Below are 16,530 nucleotides of genomic sequence, written 5' to 3' on the forward strand. Positions count from 1 at the left end.
ATGTTAAATATTGCTTTTGGTGAACCTGTTATAAGTGAATATCATACAAGTGGTATAAACATTTCAAAGCAGGCCTTAAAGGACAGCGGTTTTACATGCATGGATGAGATTAAAAATGCACTGTTCAGAGACCTATAAACTACCCCGAAGAAACAGTTCCTAAAGAATTTCGGGAATTGGAAAAAGCACTGGCACAGGTATATAGTATGTAATATGGAATATTTTGAAGAGGATAACATTGCTGTAGATTAGCAAATAAAGTTCTTACTAACTCATTCTTGTCTACCTCATATGTCAAGCGTTTTTGCTTAGAAGTCCAGAATCGATGTACATGTTTCGAAGAAAATTTCAGCAGTGTTGAGAATAGCTATTGCTCACAAATTTCAAGCAATATGTCTCAGAATCAGGTGAATAGTGGCCGGGATAGAGATTTAGTGTTCCATAAGCATCAAAGGTTTTACGTGATTTTGAAACTGTCTATAACGATCGGTTTCCTCCCAAGATTATTAGTTTTCCTTCGTGGCGATTCCACTAAACCATGCGGCTTATTTTCGCGTTCATTCCTTATGCTTCCTATTGGGCGAGGCTGACGTTTGCATAAATTGCAGACCTTTGATTGGGACTGGTAATATTAGCCAACAGTTCTTTTTGGGTCGCCTCTTTAATACACGATGTAATAACATTAGAGATGATCGAACGCTCGTTACTCCGCAAATACCTCCTCCTCGTATTCTGCACATTTTCTTGCAATGTTAGACGATTATCCACCACTTCCGGAAATCGATGTATATCAGTAAGTATACAAAGTTAACTGACTGACACTGGCAACTAAGGTCATACGAACAGAAACGACGTATATCACTGCACGCCGATCTACACCGCTGGACAGGTAACGGGCAACAGATTTTGGGTGCCCCTGTAGGCCGGTGGCAGCGTTCTTCAGGGAAAGGCCACTTCCCCCACCAAAAGCGCTGCTCGCTCTTGAGTTTACAGGCAGACGATAGAAGAAGGTTTTTAATTAACTGGCATCATCACACCTTTTCAGTGAAACGAAATGCAAACAGTCGCTAAAACTTGTCAATGTTCCTTTCTTCTTCTCGTGCTCCTAAGAGAACTTCGATGCTTGCTGAGCTTTGCACTCCCAACGAAGCTTTATCAGTTACATGTTAATTACGCTTGGGACAATTTAATGCACAGCAATCTATTAGTTTTAAATGGCGAAAGGAAGAATTAATCTTTCAGTACATAATTAAATTAATATGTATATTGCTTATTTTAACTTTGACGTACCCAATGGGAGATGTCTTTGCGTACATCTGAACTGGAGGTGGGGTTGCCCCTCTGGTAGCGATCGCGGTTACCGCTTAAACAACCGGTTTTCGGTTATATCGTTTTTTCCACCCCTGTTTAACCTGGCCGTTCTCTAGGACTTATGGTTTGTTTTTAGACTAGAATATGACATATTCATTGTATGTAAAATTCTTGTGTTATGGCCATGTTCCATCAACATAGCCCGTTGATGGAACTGTGGTCAAGGTTCAAAACCATTTGACCCAGTTGATTGCACGCTTTTTGGTAATACGTTTTTAACTGCTGTTTCATCAGTGCGCTTCACATCAAGCATTCGGTTTATGGGGAAGTTGACCAGTGTATAATGCATTATTCACGTTTACCCACTCTTACTTGAAATCAATGACGTACAATAAATAACTAAGTAAATAGGTAAATGTTAATAAGTACATAAAAATAATATAAAATAAATACACTGCGTGAAATAACAGTATGTTCATTATCTACAGTTCACTAGCATAAAACTATTGGTCATTTGTCACACACTCCTACAGATTTCGAGCAGAATAAAATCTTTAAGACATCGCCATCTTTCAATGTTCAAATTTATTGAGTTTCGTGTGGGCATCTCAGATGCTTCGATCAAGTAAGTTAGGCGAAGATTTCTTTAGGACTTACGGTTTGTTTTTAGACTAGAATATGGCATATTCATTGTATGTAAAATTCTTGTGTTATGGCCATGATGAATCTTTTCCATACAATACAACACCATTTCCTCAGAGACCGCTTGGTAAAAAGTTCTTTGTTGACAGCCGTGGGAAGGCCTCTGTGAATTGAACGGCCCACTTTCTTCTACATTCCTCTCCACGACGATGCATTTCTTCCGAGCACTACATTCTACTCTGTTATGCATTGAACGCACGTAGGCAAACAAGTTTCTGTAACGAGTCATGTTCCATCTTCTGAAATCAGTCGCGAACTGTGAATCCCACCGTACAGATAGCTCAGGCACTGTGTATGTTTTATTTTTAAAGTAGAACCACCGTTCTCACTGCTGCGAACAGCCGTCTATAATGAATCTTAATCGGTTTTCAAACATGTGCCCCCAACGCTCTGCTCATTCAAGACCTCGTACAGTCTGAAATAACCATTTTAGAGCATCTACATCTACATGATCACTCCTCAATTCACCCTTAAATGATCGTCAGAGGGTTTGTAAAATCACTTTCACACTATTTCTTCATCGTTCCACTTTCTACTAGCACATGGAAAAAATGTACACTTTTTCCTTCCAGCTCTGATTCCCGATATTTTATTAAGATGTTCGTTTCTCCCTATTACTGGTGGGACTGAACAAAATATTTTCTCATTCGGAGGAGAAAGTTGGAGACTGAAATTTCGTGAAAAGATCTCGTCAGAAGGCAAACGTCTTTGTTTTGATGATTGGCACCCTGCATATAATATGCTTGATATTCTGTACCGTATTACCCAGTAACACAAAATGAGCTGGCCTCGTTTGAAATTTTTTAGATGTCTTCCGTTAGTTGTATTTGAGAAGTATCCCATACCAGCAGTACTCCAGAACAGGACGACAAGCGTAGAGTAGGTATTCTCTTTAGTAGATTTACTGCATCTTCTAAGTGTTCACCGAATAAAACTCTGGTTGACCTTCCCCATAACATTATCTATATGGTTTTAAGCAGTGCATAATTTTAATCCCTAGGCATCGAAAACCTTTAAGACTGTGTTGCTGATTGTGTAACAGAAATTTAACATATTTTTAGTACTCATATGGAGGACCTTACATTCTTTTGTTAGTCTGGGTTAATTACCACTTTTTGCATCATGTACACACTTATCCACATAATTTTGTAATTAGTTTTGACCTTCTGATGACGCTGAATGACAGCATCATTTGCAAGCAATCTAAGAGAGCCCATCATATTAGCAATAGAGCAGAGCCAGTTATGGCTCAAAGGGCCAATTGTCTTCCTTATGTAAACAATGACGTCACTTGGCATTGTTCCTTATGCAAACAAACCAAGCACTTTTAGTCTTAAGTTACGTTTATTCAAGTATAATTTATGGACTCTAAATAAACTGTCCACTTGGACTCTTTAAGTTGCTGCCTTCCCCCTCCCTCCTCCACTCCCGTTCCTCCAATGGCCGTTGGATGTTTATATTGCAATAATTTACATGCTTTTCAAGTTGCCACCTTTCACCTGCTTCCCCTTCCCCCACTCGTTTCCTCCTACTGATTGAAGAAAAAAGGTGGCAAATTAAAATGGGCGTTATCCTATTGGCTGAATTATTATAGCTGCTATGACTTATGACTCAAGAACGATGTCATACGCTTTGAAATTATAGAGGATGTGGGAAATTCAAAGGGGCTTAATACTATTGCCTGAATTTTTATAATTTAATATCATGGCTTCCCAGTGCATTTTCTAAAAGCACTCCAACGTATGGCCACTTTCCATTTCTACTTGCAGTTTTTGGGCAATTTGTTACAATTGTTGAATGATTTTCTCGCAGCATTACAAATACCCACTTTCCGATATCGTCATACAAAGGCAGATGTAGAATATCATATTACGAGACTTTCAATGTTTAACAGTTACCACAGTGCATAAGCTTAACAAATACACTCTTGCATTGTACAGATTACACTGATATCCCGTGTTTAAAAAATTACCACAGTGCATTATTCAAACATGTACATTCTTGCTATGAACCAAGTCTATTTATGTAGGAATGTTTCACTGTAAAGATCTCGTCCCTGCATTATCAGTGCGTTAAAAACAATGGCCTACACGCGATGATGTCACCATCAGGGTGCCTTAGAGGAATCTGACACTATACGATTATAGTAGACTTGTAAATTACAGGAGGAAATAAAAAATCCAAGTAGTAACATTAAAAAAACATGCACAAAAGTTCACTAAATTACATTAATAGCCCACGCTTGTACTCATATCATTACTGGAATGGGAATAGGAGAGCTATGGACTTTATTTAAAGCAAGGAAAAAATTATGAACGTATCTTCCATGGCAATGCCTGCCATATAGCCATCACTTCTCGCAGGGTCAGACTGCCATTGGCACTGCAACTGTTGCTGCTGCACAGAGCATTCCATTGTGTTCTGTGTTCACTAAAGCCATTGCTTTATGCCTGAGGATGAGAGACTCTGGTCAACTGCTGCCAGCAGCGACCACGTCTGAAAGAAGAGAATTAAAGCCTCCTCCACCATGCATGGTGACAGTTCAAATCGTTCAAATGGTTCTAAGCACTATGGGACTTAACATCTGAGGTCATAAGTCCCTTAGACTTAGAACTACTTAAACCTAACTAACCTAAGGACATCACACACATCCATGCCCGAGGCAGGATTCGAACCTGCGACCGTAGCAGCAGCACGGTTCCGGACTGAAGCGCCTAGAACCGCTCGGCCACAGCGGCCGGCAGACCGTTTATGCTTTGTTTGGCAGACTGCTACTTGTGTATACACCTAGCACTCAGCAGAGGAGAAGACATGCACAGAGACCCACTTCCACTCACATGGTGTGTATTGTATTGTATTGTTTGTTAACCTGGGGCCTAGAAACGACGGAGAGGCTCCGTCCTTGCCGCATCTGCATCCCCAGGACGACTATCGCAGTCCACTTCGTTCCTCCGCCGCCCCATACCGAACCACTCTTTCGGGGCTATTGTGCGGTTCGGCCCCCGATGGACCCTTCCCCCCAGGGTACGTCTCTCACACCAGACGAGTGTAACCAGTATGTTTGCGTGGTAGAGAGATGTACGCGTACGTGGAGAACTTATTTGCGCAGCAATCGCCGACATAGTGTAGCTGAGGCGGAATAAGGGAAACCAGTCCACACTCGCCGAGGCAGATGGAAAACCGCCTAAAAACGATCCACAGACTGGCTGGCTCACCGGACCGCGAGACAGTCCGCAGGGCGGATTCGTGCCGTGGACCAGGCGCTCCTTCCCAATCCGGAAAGCCGTGCGCTAGACCGCTCGGCTAACCGGGCGGGTTACATGGTATGTAGGCAGTCTTAAACTCCAAGAGTTTTATAACTATAATATTTCTGGAAATAAGATATTATTAACATTCCATCACTCTGACATGTTTTTCCATAGCAAGATCTGCACAGGAACAATGTTTATGTCGGCTGTGTTACATGTGGTCTAAAACTCATCATTCTCTGTTGGCAGACCGATCAAATGCCGTGCCAGGTACACCATCACTCATTACTGATCGCATGCCGTATAGATAAAGAAGATTTTTACGCGTTGTTTAAGCATGGTAGGGTCTACTACATTTGACACACAAGCATCACACACAGTAAGGGTTTCTGGTTGTTAATAAAACAAGAAAATACAGTGACAGTCGATACAGTTGAAATTTCCAGGAGTTCTAAAAGGCAGTGTGAGTATATGCACCTGTGTCAGTGTATAGTTAGTGATCAGAGATACTGACTGTCCCTCCTAACACTCATCAGGTAAATTTTCTCGGGTATTTCGATAGACATTTGCCGTTGGTGTATACACAAGTAGCAGTCAGAATACACAGTTTTACGAAAAACTGATGGCGCTAAATATTAGACTTAAGAAGATGAAAATTCGTATGAAGCGTCAGTTGGATATAAAAACCTTAACTATGTGAACCCATTGAGTTAACTCTAATAATTTTCGATCAGTTTACTGAAAACTAAATTTGGAACAAAAACTTCCGTATTTGTAGTAGATTAAGTATCAGTTATAATAATGATGGTTCTGACTTCAGCACTTGATTCCTTCTATTAAATAATGAAGATATAACAAGTTTCAAGACTCTGATGGAAACAACAACTAATAGAAGGTCTCTTGTATTTCAGATATCATGTTCAACAGTCGGTTCCGTTCTAAAAATTCTCACCGGCAACGTTTAAATGCAGGCGAGCTAAAGCTTTTTCTGTGATTAAAGGCAACGTAACTCCATTCATATAAAAATTGCGAAGGCTGTAAATTGATACAAAACAGTGTTGTGAAATGAAATGTGTCCGAGAAAGCGGCTATTTAGATGCTGCTACCGGGGGACAGAGCGGATGACGGCAGGCGTTCCCTTCGGCCGTCCGCTGCGCCCATATATAAATACGGCCTGAGAGGCAGTGAGAACAGCCGCCATGCCTGACCCAGAGGCCTAGGGCGACGATACGACCCTTTCCGCCTTCACGCGTCTGATGCACAAAGCGGCAGCGGCAGCAGCCACGCCGCGTGAACGAAGACGTCCACGGGAACACTTGAAGGAGCTCCCACCAGACATCCTCCAGGCCATCCGGGAGAAGAACCGTCTGTTCCGAGAGTGGCAGATTACGCGACAGCCGGCAACGAAGGCAACCATCTACCGCATGCTTCGCGAAATTAAGTACGCGATTGCAAACCACCGCAACCGCGAATGGGCCGGCAGAATTGCCACTCTTAGGATAGAGGACGAAACAGCCTGGAGGATGACCAAAAGCTCCCTGCAACAACGCCAGCGAGTCACGCTCCTCCAGGTCTGTGGTGACGTCTTCACCGAGCCTGAAGCCAAAGCTGGCGCGCTAGCCGACGCATTCGCCGCCAATTTCACGCCGGTGGAGGACGTCGTGGACGGAGAACACGTCCGTTTGGTAGAGCGGCGCCTCCCTGTGTACCTGGTGCACAGAGAGGTGGACGACGTCATCGCGGAAGTGACGGAGGATGAGGTCGCGCAACAGCTCGCTGCCTGCAGACAAGGAAGGCAGGAGGGTGCGATAGCATTAGCAGCGAGCGCTGTGCGGCAGCTAACGAAGATTTTCAACTTCGTGCTCGGGACCTGCAGCTTCCCATCTGCATGAAAACATGCGGAAGTTGTAGCAGTCCCCAAGGCCGGAAAAGACCTGCTGCTGCCGCGAAACCACAGACCCATCAGCCTGTTGCCCACAGTTTCGAAGGCTATACGTTAAGAGGCTGCTGCGACGCGTCGGGGAGGAAGACCTGCTCCCTGACGAGCAGTTCAGCTTCAGGAGGAGCCACTCCACACAGCAGCAGCTACTTCGACTGGTAGAGCAGGCGATGGGGGCGCTGGAACGTCACGAGTACCGTGGGGCGGTACTCCTGGACATTTCCAGAGCCTTCGACAGCGTGTGGCACGACGGCCTTGAGTATAAACTACTAACACGAGGGCTACCGGTGTCGCACGCCCGCCTGCTCAAATCCTCCTTGACTTGGCGCACCTTCCACGTGCGCGCCGACGACGGGACGTCGACAGCGCGCCCCATCGCAGCTGGAGTGCCGCAAGGGTCCGTCATCGGCCCCTTGCTCTACTCACTGTACACCACCGACGTCCCGAAGAGGCAGGGCGTGCATGTTGCGCTCTATGCGGACGATACGGCGCTCTACGGCAGAAGCATCAACGCCAGGCTTATGCCAGCCTGCAATCGGCTTGCGACGTCCTCCGAGCTTGGGCCACCAAATGGCGGCTCAAGTTTAACGCAGCCAAAAGTCAGGCGGTGATCTTCACTAGGAAGAAGATTCCTGCCGACTTCCAGCCACTCAGCATCATGGGAGGCCCCATCCTATGGTCGAACACCGGGCGCTGCCTAGGCGTCACTCTGGACCGGCGCCTGACGTGGAAGGCGCACATCAGGGAAGTAAGGGGTAAAGCGCTTGGCAGATTGCGCTTGTTGTACCCCTTACTCAACCCAGCGACGACCCTGCCCCCACACTGCGGCATTACTCTGTACCTGACACTAATCAGGCAAGTGTTAAGAGTACGCCGGCCGGAGTGGTCGTGCGGTTCTAGGCGCTACAGTATGGAACCGAGCGACCGCTACGGTCGCAGGTTCGAATACTGCCTCGGGCATGGATGTGTGTGATGTCCTTAGGTTAGTTAGGTTTAATTAGTTTTAAGTTCTAGGCGACTGATGACCTCAGAAGTTAAGTCGCAAAGTGCTCAGAGCCATTTGAACCATTTTTGTTAAGAGTACGCTGCTGTGGTGTGGGGCAACGCGGCCGACTCGTCAATAGCAAAGCTGCAGACGGTCCAAAACAAGGCGCTTAGGTTAGCGCTTCACCTGCCACGAGACTTCAGCACCGGAGAACTCCACAGAGTAGCGGGAGTACCGCTGCTTAAACACCGATTCCGGCAAGCGGCCCATCGTTTTTATGCGGCCGCGTGGATGTCGGAGAACGACCTCGTCCGCAGCTTGGGCAACCAAGTGCACTGGCGCCCGACCACAGGGTGGCCAGACCTGTTGCTGGTGTAAAGGACCGCCACAACATGAGCAAGAAGACCCACTATCAGCAACGCAACCGAGAGAAAGATTCAAACGAGAAGACAGCACTTAACACTCCCAGGAAGAAGTAGGAAATGCGTGATGCGCCATCCTTAAACTCACCGGAGCATGAAGCTCCGTGAATTTGCGAAGCGAAGCAGTGAGAACACTTCACTTCTCACCCAGCTATCGTACGGTCCGCGTCTGTCAAACGCCGGGTTACGTGCTGCCTCGGATGACGTCACAGCCAGGCTGGAAGCCTGCAACTAAACGAGTGTTCGGTAAGAGTAGAAAATGAACTCCCGAGGATTGTACACCATCCTGGATCGTTTAGATTTCTGAAAACACTTCACTTCGCACCCAGCTATGAATCGGTCTGCGTCAGTCAAGCGCCGGCTTACGCGCTGCCTCGGTTGACGTCACAACCAGTCTGCTGCTAAATGCATGTTTTCGGTACAAACAGGAAGTGAACTCGGGTTGGACTGTACACCGTCATGGATCGCTGAAATTTCGCGGAAATCATTGTTTGTGTGCCACCCGTAATCTTAACAAAACCGCGTGGCAAGTGGTGAGAGCTATTTTCCTCTTTTGTGGAGAGCAATTAACTTTAGGAGTCAGGGCGAAAGACAATTTAATGGGAACTAACCGTAGAGGTCGCCTCTGAACCGCTCATAGCGCTGTTTGCGATAGAGACATAATTATTATTGCCAGGAATATTACTATGTTTGTGTGTGTGCACTTTTAAAAAATACATTAACCAGTTAGAACCCAAAACTTTTACTTATAATTATAGTTCTTGATCCCACCGAGTAAACAGAGAGTAGAAACATTTATTTCGGTGAACAAAAGAAGAATGTGGACTTGAAGACTGGAAACTATGGTCAGTACGTTCTCCTTCGCCTTCTGGCTGACCACAAAAATAGTTTTCAGGCTCTCGTAACAAATGACGCCCCTGCCCCACATAGTGACCTCCTTAAATCTATTCGATACATTGCCTCATTTTCTTAAGGCTTGTGGAATAACTGTATTTGTGGGAATAGTAGCAGTTTATAGTGCTTTTTTCCTTAAGACCAATGGAATAACAAGATGTACAGCGTCCAGTGCACCATATATTTTCTGGCTCAATAAGGTAGTTGTAATCCTCTCAGTCTGTTATTTAAACAACTGGTGTGATAAAAGAAGTTCACGAAGATAAAATGTTTAATGCCGTATCTGTTAATGGCGAGAATGTAGGGAATGTCGGATTAATAACACTCCAGTACGTGGTAGAGGGTACTCAGTACCGCAAAACTCCAGAAGCACGCTAGGTACCAACCCATCGAAGTAATTACATCACCAAGCACGCTTAAGGACGGTAGGGAGAATCGAATTGAGAAGCTGGAACATTTTTTACTGACAATAACATGGGGAAAAACAGTGCCATGCAGCAATACTCTAACTTAAGTTCTTATACAGTACACAAATGACAAGAGAAAGGACTGGATGGGATCTGACCTCATTACTTAGATGCCATGCGGGGCTTAATTGAAGAAATCTTAAGGAAATGCGGTTCACCGACGAATGAAGTGGTTAACAAAACACTTGTTCGACCAGTTTTCAAGTACTGGTCGTCAGTACCGGACAGATCATATTAATAGAAAAAAGTAGATAAGACCTAACAGAGAGTGATGCATTTTGTCAGGGGATTGTCGGTCAGCGCAGGATCCTAAATGAACTCTAGTGGTAGATGCTACAAGAGAGATATTGTGTATCAAGGAGAGGCTTACAGTTGAAAAATAAACACTGGCATACGTCTTGTGAAATGATCACAATGAGGACTTGGAGGTTTTTTTCCACGTGAATAGAACAGGGATGGGTGTTATAACAATCGAAGGGTATGTGAAGCTTGTAATATTGTCTATTGTAAGAAGCATATGGATCGCAAGTGTAGGTTACGAATAAGGGTGCGGATGGAAATAGATCATGTCCTACTCTCTAAGGAATCATCAAACCTATCTGATAGGGATTCCATACCACACTGAAATACTCTAAAAGAGCACTGACAGATGTGGTATAGGCGATCTGTCTTTCGTATATAAGTGCTGCTGCATGTTCTGGGTGTTCCGCATTCTTTGGCTCAGATAAAATCTATGTTACACAACTGAATTTTTAAAAATATGGATTGCAGGTCATGACCAAGACTACAAAGCAGTATCAGATGCATTTTATACAATGATAATGAGGTCACTGACTTGGTTAATATCTCTGGAGGAGTCCAACAAGGATTCATTCCATCACTCATAATATTCAGTTTGTACTCGAAGAGTATTTCTCAGAAAGCACATGGAGATATAGAAAAAGGTATGAAGGTTAACGAAGACTTCATCAACAACATTCGCTGTGCTGATGATATAATATTGACTGCTGTTAATTTAGATGATGAACAACTCCTCAACACAGTAGGAGATTGCAGCAGAAATACTAACATCTAAAAGATAAACTTTATGATTGCCACACAACAGCCTGCCTCCTTTATAAATAGAAATCTACGATTGAGTGGCCCTTTCATGTGAAGAGTAGATAAATTTAAATACGTGGGAATAAGGCAATTGGAGAACAGAAACGGATATAGTATGTCACATAGAAAACAACTATAAAGCCTTCATAAGATTTAAGAAAGTCTTCGTGAGTACAGACCTAGACCTAAACCTGAGAGTTTGAGTTGAAGATGCTACATCTGGTGTGTACATCCATGTGGTTCTGAAGGTTCATCACTAAATATGACAACAGCAAGGAAGATCGAGGCCTTTGAAATGTGGATTTACAACAAAGTGCTTAGAATACCATGGACAGCAAGAGCGACTACCACTGAATTGTTGTGAAGAATATGCAAACAGGGAGAACTGTTAACAACGTTTAAAACAAGAAAAACAGAATAACAGGGACATATATAATAGAAGGAAAAAACGGAGGGAAGAATAAGAAAACGGTGAAGATGAATATCTTGGTTTGATAACATAAAGCAGAGGACAACGTTACCAAATACAAAACAGGTATTAAATACTGTAGTTCATAAAGTGAAGATGCGTCATGTGGTCGCTAACATCCATTAACGGATAAGCAGAAGAAGAAGAAGAAATGTATCACAAATCTTTACACCAAGTGAGTGGAGCTCCATACCCTGGAAGGTTGCTAGGGACAGTATGTCATGATGATGGAATGTTAATAATAACATATCATCCCTGACGTTATAAAATTAGAGTATTGTTAAAACAGGTATGTGCTGTCTGCGTATCAGCTGTCCTCCAAGTGGAGAGAAGACAACCACAAGTATTATCTGTTCTCTGGTGTTGTAGGAGGGGAATGTAATTTGCTTTTTCAGATGCGAGTCAGCGAGGGCCCCAGCGTGTGTGCTGCTCTACAAGAGCTGCAGCAAGAACACAGCACTGCACAAGTGTTCAGATACTTATGGTCATATAGTGTAATCAGAACGCAGTTTGCATTAAATGCTGATAGGAGAGAAGCAAAATGCTGACCAAATAATTTTTGTAATTAGGGATGGTTTTATTATACGTCATTCTGGAAAAATCAGCCTTCGCTTAGATGCTGCCTTGGATGGTGCAATGGCTAGAACAAAGGGCTATCTGTCCCCTGTGCCGTGTGTGTGGGGAGGGGATAATGTGTTCATGCATGTGTGAGCCGACAGCTGTTGTCATAGCCTCGTCAGGGAGCAGTGCAGGAGCCTTTCCATCTCTTGCCAGTCATGCAGAGGCTGCGGTGGTCCCAAGCACACTACATTAGCGGTAGTGGTGCTTCAGTACAACATGCGAAATTCTCAATCTGTCTGACACATGGACAGTGGTGCCCCTCACTTGTGTGGTATATGTTTGATTAAATAAAAGCTCCTGCGATATTGTATCCTATCATGTGGTGATCGTTGAACGTTACAAGTCTCGTATTTGTGTGTCTCTTTGGTTGACGATCTCAAAAGCAATTGATAGTGGGTATTTGCAGACTGGGAGAAAAATTGAAAAATTGTAAGAAACAGGCCCAGAATTGTAACAAATTGGCTGAGAACTGTAAACAGAAGTGGTAGGTGGTTATGTGTTGGAATGCTTGCAGAATATGACATTGAGCAACTGCGACATCATTAAATGATTGAAATCAGTCAATAGGATAACGCCCCAAAATTTTTGTACACAACAAGTGTAATGTCAAAGTTTCCAAAGTCATTTATTGCATCATACATTAAAGTAATTAAATTGATTCAGCCCAAAGGATAATTCCCCAACATTTTTCACATATCCAACGTAATGTAAAAGTGTATGACGCAGTTATTGGGTCATAAATCATTGGGTAACTTTCCGCCTTTTATACATCATCCAATCTGACCAGTGGTGTGACAGAGGGGGGAGGTGGCAACTAGAAAATGATCATAATTTATCGCCAGATAATGACCTGGTAGCCATTGGGAGAGCAGGAGGGGTGGGGAGGTGGGGATAGGGAGATGGCTACTTGAAAGAAGTCATATGGATAAACATCTGAGACTTAAATAATAACTGATAAGTGCATTGATACACAGTTTGTTTACATTATGCTCATGAATTACACTTGTGTAAACAGAACTTAAGACCATATACGTATGGTTTATTAACACAAGCGGAGTGGCAAAGCGACATCGTTATTTACAGAAGGAGATCAATAGACCCTTTGAGTCAGCTTGCTCACTGTTCTACTACTTCCACTCCCTGCTAAATATATATTATCAAAAAGTGGTCCCATATTCAGGAAATGAGAACAGGCGTACAGGTCACCACTCTTGACAAGGTGCTAGTGAAAGTAGTTTGCTGTTGGCTTCCTCCGACCTGTTATGAACTGTGGAGGACTGTGATGAGTTAGTGTACAGTGCAGTGCTGGGTTACTGTTGTTATGGATAAAGGAAGGAAGAGGGTAAAGCCCGGTGCTGGAACACCGCCTACTCCTCTCGAATAGCAGCAAGGGGGCCGGCCCCATCCCCATCCGACAGATGGATCACAATTGACAGCGTCACAGGCCCTCACTTAATGAGACTCTGCAGAGAGGACTGGAATTTAATCCAGGATATTGGCACAAAGACTAGTGAAAAAAAAAAAAAAACTTTATGCCATTACCACCACTCCTTCCCTTGCCATTCAAATACTGGCAGCGAAAATTTTCCACCTCCAGGTTTTTTTTTCTTTTTGCATTTTCTTGGTTATTGTTCGTTGTGTATGGTCGTAGTGGACGTCACATGATATTTGTTGAAGTTCGTTGTTGATCCGTTTACTCAATTTTTTTTATTTCAGAGACCAACCAGTTCTCTGACCGAACACGATGAGCTACCGTTCTGGCAGGATACGAACCAGCTTATACCCGTGTCTTGCACGGCTGCACAGGCATGTATTAGTAACCTCGGCGATGGAGGGGGTTGCTAAATAACGTAGTTCTGCAAATTTGTATATATTTTCTTGATCAGGTAAAAATGATAGTTTTGTATATTAAAATGTTCGTGTAACACTTTTGCTATTTCGACAGTTTATAAATGAGTTTTGGTTCAAATGGTTCAAATGGCTCTGAGCACTATGGGACTTAACTTCTAAGGTCATCAGTCCCCTAGAACTTAGAACTACTTAAACCTAACTAACCTAAGGACATCACACACATCCATGCCTGAGGCGGATTCGAACCTGCGACCGTAGCGGTCGCGCGGTTCCAGACTGTAGCGCCTTTAACCGCTTGGCCACAGCGGCCGGCTAAATGAGTTTTGTCTAAGATATCAACTGCTAATTACTTTTCAACCATTATAAACACAACTATTACCAATTCTACTTCTTTCTTCTTTGCTGCTGAGACTGTATCCCGAAATTTTGTAAGACAAATTGTCCCTTTTAAAGCTCACTTTCACCATTCTGTAGTGTGAAGTGTGACGTGTCTGGCAGTTGACGATATGCCTAGTGTGAACAAACCACCATTGATATTCAGTGTGAGTTCAGTCTACCTCACTTCAATTAGCAAGTCGAAGGAAAGCAATGGCATATTACCTCTAATATTACCAAGTTTATATAAACAGTGAAGTGTTGAAACCAACCTTCGTGTTGAGGACAGCTTCACTTATGAAAGGAAAATAATGCTGACTGTTTAACGTCCGGTGGGCACAAACGAATATATACCACCATGTTCAATATGTTCTGCACCTATGAGCAAACTACTGAATGAACTGAAAAAATTTGTAACTAAACCGCTCAGAAAAAGTTTTGCGCCACCCTCACGACATTGATAACTTGTGGTGTGTGTGTGTGTGTGTGTGTGTGTGTGTGTGTGTGTGTGTGTGTGTGTCTGTGTCTGTGTTTGTGCTTCTTTTTAATTGGGAAATTCATCTTCAGTACTCTTTTGACCACTGAAATCACGCTATGTCCAGACACTTGCCTAATGGAGGTAAAGGTAAGCCTGTGTTCTCAACGCAGTTCAATAATAGCGCTATGTGTCTGAATGGTTAACGAGACGATGCGGCTTGTGTACACTGCTCAGTCGATCAAGATGCAGTAAAGGTCATTGGAAGCTTAACCCGTGAATACAATGTCACTTCATGGCAGCAAGGAATGTCAGCACAGGAAGTTGTCCACCGAATTGGCGTAAGCCTAACTGAACGCACTCGAATATTTAACAGCTGTTGTCAAACACAAAACATTACAAATCTGTCGAGTAATGGTCGTCAGCTGACGACCGATACCTACAAATTACACACTGAAGAGCCAAAAAACTGGTATAGGCATGCATATTCAAATACAGAGAGATGTAAACAGGAAGAATACGGGGCTGCGGTCGGCAACGCCTGTATAAGACAACAACTGTCTGGCGCAGTTGTTAGATCGGTCACTGCTGCTACAATGGTAGGTTATCAAGATTTAAGTGAGTTTGAATGTGGTGTTATACTCGGCGTACGAGTGATGGGACACAGCAAATGGTGAAAATGGCTGTAAGCACTGTGGGACTTAACATCCGAGGTCATCAGTCCCCTACACTTAGAACTACTTAAACCTAACTAACCTAAGGACATCACACACATCCATGCCCGAGGCAGGATTCGAACCAGCGACCGTAGCAGCAGCGCGGTTCCGGACTGAAGCGCCTAGAACCGCTCGGCCACAGCTGGACACAGTATCTTCCAGGTAGCGATGAAGTGGGGATTTTCCCGTACAACCATTTCACGAGTGTACCGTGAATATCAGGAATCCGGTAAAACATCAAATCTCAAACTTCTCGGCGGCCAGAAAAAGATCTTGAAGAATGGGACCAACGACGACCGAAGAGAATCGTTCATCGTGACGGAAGTGCAGCCCCTCCGCGAACTGCTGCAGATTTCAGTGCTGGGCCATCAACACACGAAGAAAAGATAACAACGAACAAGCACACAAGGCATTCGGTAACGGCTACAGCGCAATTGTTTGCTGAGATTGGGAGTGTCGTAAATGTAATAGTTCAGGCCCGACCTCTACTGTTATCTTACGAAATCGTACATCAAAACTCCCCCTAATTAAAACTGTCGCGTAAGAGTTTCCGCACATACCCTATGAGCAGTAAAGAACTGCGCAGCTGATATTTACGCTCAGGCGTTCATTTGTGTGTGTGAGTGTGTGTGAAAGACTTTCGGTGTTGCTGCTATGTTTCATTTCTCACGTAGTCATGAGAAAAAGATAGCTAAAGCAACCACTGCCTCTGTCTTTCTGTCTCTCTCTCTTTCGCGAAGCCGGCCGCGGTGGTCTCGCGGTTCTAGGCGCGCTGTCCGGAACCGTGCGACTGCTACGGTCGCAGGTTCGAATCCTGCCTCGGGCATGGATGTGTGTGATGTCCTTAGGTTAGTTCGGTTTAAGTAGTTCTAAGTTCTAGGGGCCTGATGACCACAGCAGTTGAGTCCCATAGTGCTCAGAGCCATTTGAACCATTTTCTTTCGCGAAATCGTA

The sequence above is a fragment of the Schistocerca nitens genome, chromosome 3, assembly GCF_023898315.1.
Source record: "Schistocerca nitens isolate TAMUIC-IGC-003100 chromosome 3, iqSchNite1.1, whole genome shotgun sequence".
NCBI classification, from domain to species: Eukaryota; Metazoa; Arthropoda; class Insecta; order Orthoptera; family Acrididae; genus Schistocerca; species Schistocerca nitens.